Source organism: Pseudophryne corroboree, chromosome 2, assembly GCF_028390025.1.
Source record: "Pseudophryne corroboree isolate aPseCor3 chromosome 2, aPseCor3.hap2, whole genome shotgun sequence".
In the NCBI taxonomy this organism is placed as follows: Eukaryota; Metazoa; Chordata; class Amphibia; order Anura; family Myobatrachidae; genus Pseudophryne; species Pseudophryne corroboree.
The window spans coordinates 323,800,915-323,808,170 of NC_086445.1; positions in this window are offsets into that span (position 1 = coordinate 323,800,915).

Genomic DNA, 7,256 nt, shown 5'->3' on the forward strand with positions numbered 1-7,256 from the left:
ATGATCAAATTAAAGGAGCTTGGCCTAGGAAAAACTATTTGCACATGGATAAGCAGCTGGTTGGATAACAGGGTACAGCGAGTAGTGGTCAACGGGAAGTCCTCAACCTGGTCCCCAGTAGTCAGCGGAATACCACAAGGGTCCGTACTCGGACCACTACTGTTCAACATATTAATCAATGACCTAGAAATAGGCCTGGAAAGCACAGTGTCAATCTTTGCAGATGATACTAAACTGTGTAAGGTAATTAATTCAGAATTGGATGTGGAGTCCTTGCAGAATGATCTATCTAAACTTGAACTCTGGGCATCTAAATGGAAAAGGAGGTTCAATACAGACAAATGCAAGGTTATGCATTTTGGGACTAAAAACAAACTTGCATCCTACATATTAAATGGGGAACGCCTAGGGGAAACAGAGTTGGAAAAAGATTTGGGGGTATTTATTGATAATAGGCTTAATAAACATACACAATGTCAAAACGCAGTAAAGAAGGCAAGTAAGGTGCTAGCGTGCATAAAAAGGGGAATTGAGACAAGGGACTCAGATGTAATCATGCCGCTGTATAAGGCATTGGTACGTCCACACCTGGAATATTGTGTTCAGTTTTGGGCACCATTGTATAAAAAAGACATCAGTGAACTCGAAAGTGTTCACAGTCGAGCTACTAAATTGATTAAAGGCCTAGAAGGACTGGACTATAAGGAAAGACTTACTAGGCTGAATATGTATACACTAGAAAAGAGGCGCCTAAGAGGAGATATTATTAATATCTTCAAATATGTAAAGTGCCATCACAAAGAATTATCAGACTAATTATTTATTAAAAGAACACAATTTAGGACACGTGGGCACTCGCTGCGACTGGAGGAGAGAAAGTTCCGAACGCAACGGAGGAAAGGGTTCTTCACTGTTAGGGCAATCAGGATGTGGAATTCCCCGCCAGGGAAGGAGGTAATGGCGGACTCTGTATTTGGATTTAAAAAAGGAATGGATACATTTCTGAATGAAAAAGCTATCCAAGGTTATAATACTTAAAATATCAACGTAGTTAATCCGGGGGTAACATGCTAACTAGTCATAAAACATTATTCAGCAAGTATGTAGAATCATCACAACTTAAAACAGGTTGAACACGATGGGCAATTTGCCTCTATTCAACCTCAAATACTATGTTACTATGTTACTATAACATATCTGGAAGTCATAGATACATATCACATTATTTAACACTTGGAATATCATGAACAAACAAATTTGAGAACCCTAGGAAGGAAATCTTTACTCGCAGATACAATAAATGATGTTGTAAATAATATATGAAAGTTTAAAAAATATATTAGAGGTTGACTCATAATAATATGCATAAAACAATAAAACACACACACACACACACACACACACACACACACACACACATATTTATTTACATGTATATATATTTTTTATAAACGTGAAAGCCCTCACTGACTGACTGACTGACTCATCACTAATTCTCTTACTTCCCAATATGTTAGGAAGCTGAAATTCATCATTGGTATTCTTCATGTGGAAAATAGGAAAACTACGTAATTAGAATTTTAATAAACCTCCCCTAAGGGGATGAAAAGGGGGTTGACATAATGACATCATCACCAATGCGTGCCTTGCATTCCGTGAATGATAATGCCCAAATGGACAATCGGATCAAAATTTGGATTGCACCTCCAGTGTGTAGAATTTCATGAACTACAAAAATGGTCCTGTCACTTTTTACCGGATCTGCTACAGGTGCTCCTCGGGTAACGCCAAGAACCATGGATTAATATTTACTTACATTAAGACGTCTCAAATTTACATCTCTATAGATTTACCAAATTTTTTACACTCATTTATATTTACAACCATGAAAATCAGAAACAGATATTTATATCACCAGCTGGAAACTGCCAGTAGAAATGTAAATAATAATTAGAACAAATAATTTACAACTAAAGGAACAAAGATATAACCAAACAAAATGTACAAGTCATACAAGTAATCAGTTTCATTAAGGCCCTCTGGGATCAGACTATGGATCCAGAAGGTCTCTTTTTGTTTTGTAACAACCCCCCTCCTCTTTCTCTAATTATATAGTCACCTAGCATTTTAGCGAATCTGCCGCGGCATTGTATGCTCAGAGATAATAGCGGATCTCTCCCTGTAAGTAGAGTTAGACACATCTATGCAGCCCCCACGGCCCCATCTATTCACTTGTTAAAGTAGCTGTCATAAGTGCGGACTTACACCATCCCTATCCTTGGTGCAGTTTATCCTTCTATAATAATTAGACACATCTCTTTCTATGCTGTAAATAGTTCACAATTCCATCCAAATGCTCACCACATGACCACTGCTCCTACATATGAACATCTAGTTGGTGCATAGTTACACCCACTATGGCACAAGTGGAGATGCAGTTGAGATACATACAATACAGAGTCACCTGTAGTTGCTCAGAGCTGCATATACAGGCTCCCATACATGTGAAGTTGCTATTAATGGTGAGATTCATCTGCAAAGCCAACATGCATGCAACCATGTATGAGACCCAATATGTTCTAATCTATGCCAACGATGCCAAGATTTTAAGGATTATTATGATGGTATAAGGAGAAATGTATAGAGATAATATGTGTGGAAATCCCCTATGCCAGATATACAGTATTTCATAACTAGGGTTTGCCTGCGGCTTCACTCACATGGATGTCTGTAATTTCTCAGTGGAACTAATTTTACAAAGACAGTAGTGCCATCTAATATTGTGATATATATTTTATACTGTACACATTGATCACAAAATTTCTTTGTAAACAATATTTGCAGTTTTTCCTTCAGGGATTAACACAAAAAGATGCTTGGGGCAACTAACTTGTGAGCGAGCCACGTAAAGCTGCCCATGGGAGAAGAAGCTAGTCCTGAGAGCTACGCCTGCAGCCCTGAGCATATGCCCCTGTGAATCCTCATAGAGAAGCAAATGCTTACAGGATACTGCAGTCTCCAGGTGATTGAATTAAAAAGGAAAATTGTTGGTGAAAAGGGATGTCAACATGTGCAATGCTGACATTCTCAGAATGCTAAAAGTTAGGGTTAAGCTGTGGGAGGAGAGGTATGGGTTAGGCTGCAGGGAGGTTCTGGTGAAGCTGTGGCTAGGGTTTATTATTGCTCTATTTAAATGCCTTGTAGCAGCGGGGATTACCTTTCTTCTCGCAGCCTTCTGAGGTGCAAGGAGAAATGTGCGCAAAGTGAGCACTTTGGCCATCCGAATGGGAGTTTGGATGACCAAAGCAGAGACTTTAGATGGGTTTAGCCATTTTGCGTAGCTAAACTCTGTTTGTCTGGGAGTGATACAGTATGTGCGACATGCATGGGCGCCCAAACAACAATTGAAGAATGACAATTGTTTGGGTGTCTAAAAAGTCTCATTTAGGCAGGATTATAAGATGCTCAAAACAATTGAGTTCCCCACATATATTCAACATTCTATTGTCAACAATCATGTTGAGATTTCATCACTCTTGGATCATTGTTGACATGCTATTAAGACTATGTCCACATTATGAATATGATTAATGTAAACAAAATAACAAAAATATAAACAACCTCTAATATAGACTAAACTAGAAAGTATTTCAATAGGCTTATTTTGAATAATGTTTTGGGTGAATAACTCTCCAGAGTCAACCATACTGCTTATTGGGCCTAATTCAGAGTTGATTGCAGCAGCACATTTGTTAGCAGTTAGGCAAAACCATGGGGGTCATTCCGACCTGATCGCACGCTAGCTATTTTTTGCAGCGCTGCGATCAAGTCAAAACTTGGCAAAACTGCACATGCGTATGCTCCGCAATGTGCAGGCGCTTCGTACGGGTACAAAGCGAATCGTTTCTGAGCGATGGATTTAACGAAGACTCCATTCGCACAGCCGATCGCAAGAAGATTGACAGGAAGAAGGCGTTTATGGGTGTCAATTGACCGTTTTCTGGGAGTGGTTTGAAAAACACAGGCATGTCCAAACATTTGCAGGGCGGGTGTCTGACGTCAGTTCCAGGACCGGACAGGCTGAAGTGAGCGCAGCGGCTGAGTAAGTTCAGACCTACTCAGAAACTGCACAAAACTTTTTTGTTCCACTCGGCTGCACAAGCGTTCGCACACTTGCAAAGTGAAAATACACTCCCCCATAGGCAGCGACTATCTGATCGCAGCGCTGCAAAAAATAGCTAGCGAGCGATCAACTCGGAATGACCCCCCATGTGCACTGCAGTGGGGGGGGGGGGCAGATATAACATGTGCAGGGAGAGTTAGATTTGGGTGGGGTGTGTTCAAACTGAAATCTAAATTGCAGTGTAAAAATAAAGCAGCCAGTATTTACCCTGCACAGAAACAAAATAACCCACCCAAAATCTAACTGTCTCTGCAAATGTTATATCTGCCACACCTGCAGTGCACATGGTTTTGCCCAACTGCTAACAAATTTGCTTCTGCGATCAACTTTGAATTACCGCCATTGTAAGTACAATTGGAAATGGATATCAATATATGTTAAATGGCCCTCATTCCGAGTTGATCGGTCGCAAGGCGAATTTAGCAGAGTTACACACGCTAAGCCGCCGCCTACTGGGAGTGAATCTTAGCTTCTTAAAATTGCGACCGATGTATTCGCAATATTGCGATTACTAACTACTTAGCAGTTTCAGAGTAGCTCCAGACTTACTCTGCCTGTGCGATCATTTCAGTGCTTGTCGTTCCTGGTTGACGTCACAAACACACCCAGCGTTCGCCCAGGCACTCCCACCGTTTCTCCGGCCACTCCCGCGTTTTTTCCGGAAACGGTAGCGTTTTCAGCCACACGCCCCTGAAACGCCGTGTTTCCGCCCAGTAACACCCATTTCCTGTCAATCACATTACGATCGCCGGAGCGAAGAAAAAGCCGTGAGTAAAAATACTTTCTTCATAGTAAAGTTACTTGGCGCAGTCGCAGTGCGAACATTGCGCATGCGTACTAGGCGGATTTTCACTGCGATGCGATGAAAAATACCGAGCGAACAACTCGGAATGAGGGCCAATGTTTGTTCTCCTGATGTCAGATATGTACCAGTATTAAGCGTTATAGGAGTATGAGATTTTAACATTTACTGTGCTGGAGCATTTGTTTATAAACATTTTTAATTCAAGTACCACTGTGTATTATATTATATTTATTAGTAGTAGATATTCTTGGTCATAGGGTGAGCGCTGGAAGACACTTTTTATTTTGTTTTCCATAAACTATGGCGTATAACAAGATTAATATTTCAACACATATGAAGGCAAATATGGAAAAAAAGAGGATGAATTCAGGGTGGGTGTAATGCTATATGTGGAGATATATATACAGGTTAAGTATCCCATATCCAAATATTCCGAAATACGGAATATTCCGAAATACGGAATATTCCGAAATACAGACTTTTTTGAGTGAGAGTGAGACAGTGAAACCTTTGTTTTCTGATCCCTCAATGTACACATACTTTATTTAATACTCAAAGTTATTAAAAATATTGTATTAAAGGACCTTCAATCTGTGTGTATTAGGTGTATATGAAACATAAATGAATTGTGTGTATGTACACACACTTTGTTTAATGCACAAAGTTATAAAAAATATTGGCTTAAATTACCTTCAGGCTGTGTGTATAAGGCGTATATGACACATAAAAGCATTCTGTGCTTAGATTTAGGTCCCATCACCATGATATCTCATTATGGTATGCAATTATTCCAAAATACGGAAAAATCCGATATCCAAAATTCCTTTGGTCCCAAGCATTTGGGTTCCTGTCTACAGACAGATAGTTAAAAGATAGACAGTCATTAGTTAGACACTATATGGTCGACAGTCAAAAGTCAGACAAGGTCAAAAGTCAGACAGTCAAAAGTCAGACAGGGTCAAAAGTCAGACAGTCAAAAGTCAGACAGGGTCAAAAGTCAGACAGTCAAAAGACAGACAGGGTCAAAAGTCATACAGTCAAAAGTCAGACAGTCAAAAGTCAGACAGGGTCAAAAGTCAGACAGTCAAAAGTCAGACAGGGTCAAAAGTCAGACAGTCAAAAGTCAGACACAAAAAAAATGTTTGATTTTTCTGTTTTTTACAACTTTTGCCTCATTTACTATGGTGAGCGAAGCGGAGCGGAATGAGACACCGAGCCCGAAGCGTGGCGAGCGGACAAATTTCACCAATTTTGGGTTAAAAATGTTTAAAAACACAAAAAAAAATATTTTTTGAGTGTCTGACTTATGAACCTGTCTGACTTTTGACTGTCTGAATTTTGACTGTCTAACTTTTGACAGTCTGACTTTTGACACTGTCTGACTTTTGACTGTCCTACTTTTGACCCTGTCTGACTTTTGACTGTCTGACATTTGACTGTCTGACTTTTGACCCTGTCTGACTTTTGACCCTGTCTGACTTTTGACTGTCTGACTTTTGACCCTGTCTGACTTTTGACTGTCTGACATTTGACTGTGTGACTTTTGACCCTGTCTGACTTTTGACCCTGCAAAAATAAGGTAAAAAATACCCAAAGGTTTTCGGGCGCTGTGAGGCGAGTTGCTTAGCTAAGCAGCAGCCAATAATAATCCCGGGAGGGATACTGTAAGAGAAAAGAGGAGGCTGCGCTGTCAGAGGATAGAACAGTGTCAATCACTAAATGTGTAATTTAAAACAATTTATTAAAAAACAATAATTCATTAAAAAACAGTACTTCTGTGCAAGATAATATGCCACATATATGCAAAAAATGAATTTTACCAATTATATGCAAGAGTTGGAGTTTACCCAAGGTATTGGTACAGGACTGATGGTTTATATTCTATAGGATCCGTTCCACATTTTGCCCATGAATGATACGTCCAGTTATAATCCACTCTGGAGAGTCCCTTTTAGATGGTGATTTAGAGAGTCCATGAAAAAGTTCTATATGCCGCTAGAGGGTTAATGCAGTGTCCCATAAATGGTGAATACCTCATGCAGTGCGGAGATAGGATGGTGCCTCTCTAGGAGTCCTCTGGATAGCTGGGCAACAGTTTGGGCTGGTTCGGGTCCAATTCAAAGATGTCCTGTTCCAAAGGGTAGGTACCTGACGCGTTTCGCTGCATAGACCTTGCAGCTTTTTCAAAGGTGTACTCTGCTGTCTGGGTTTTGGCTTTATATACCCTAGACAAAATGGTGGCTTAATTGGCACCTGGATGCACATTTC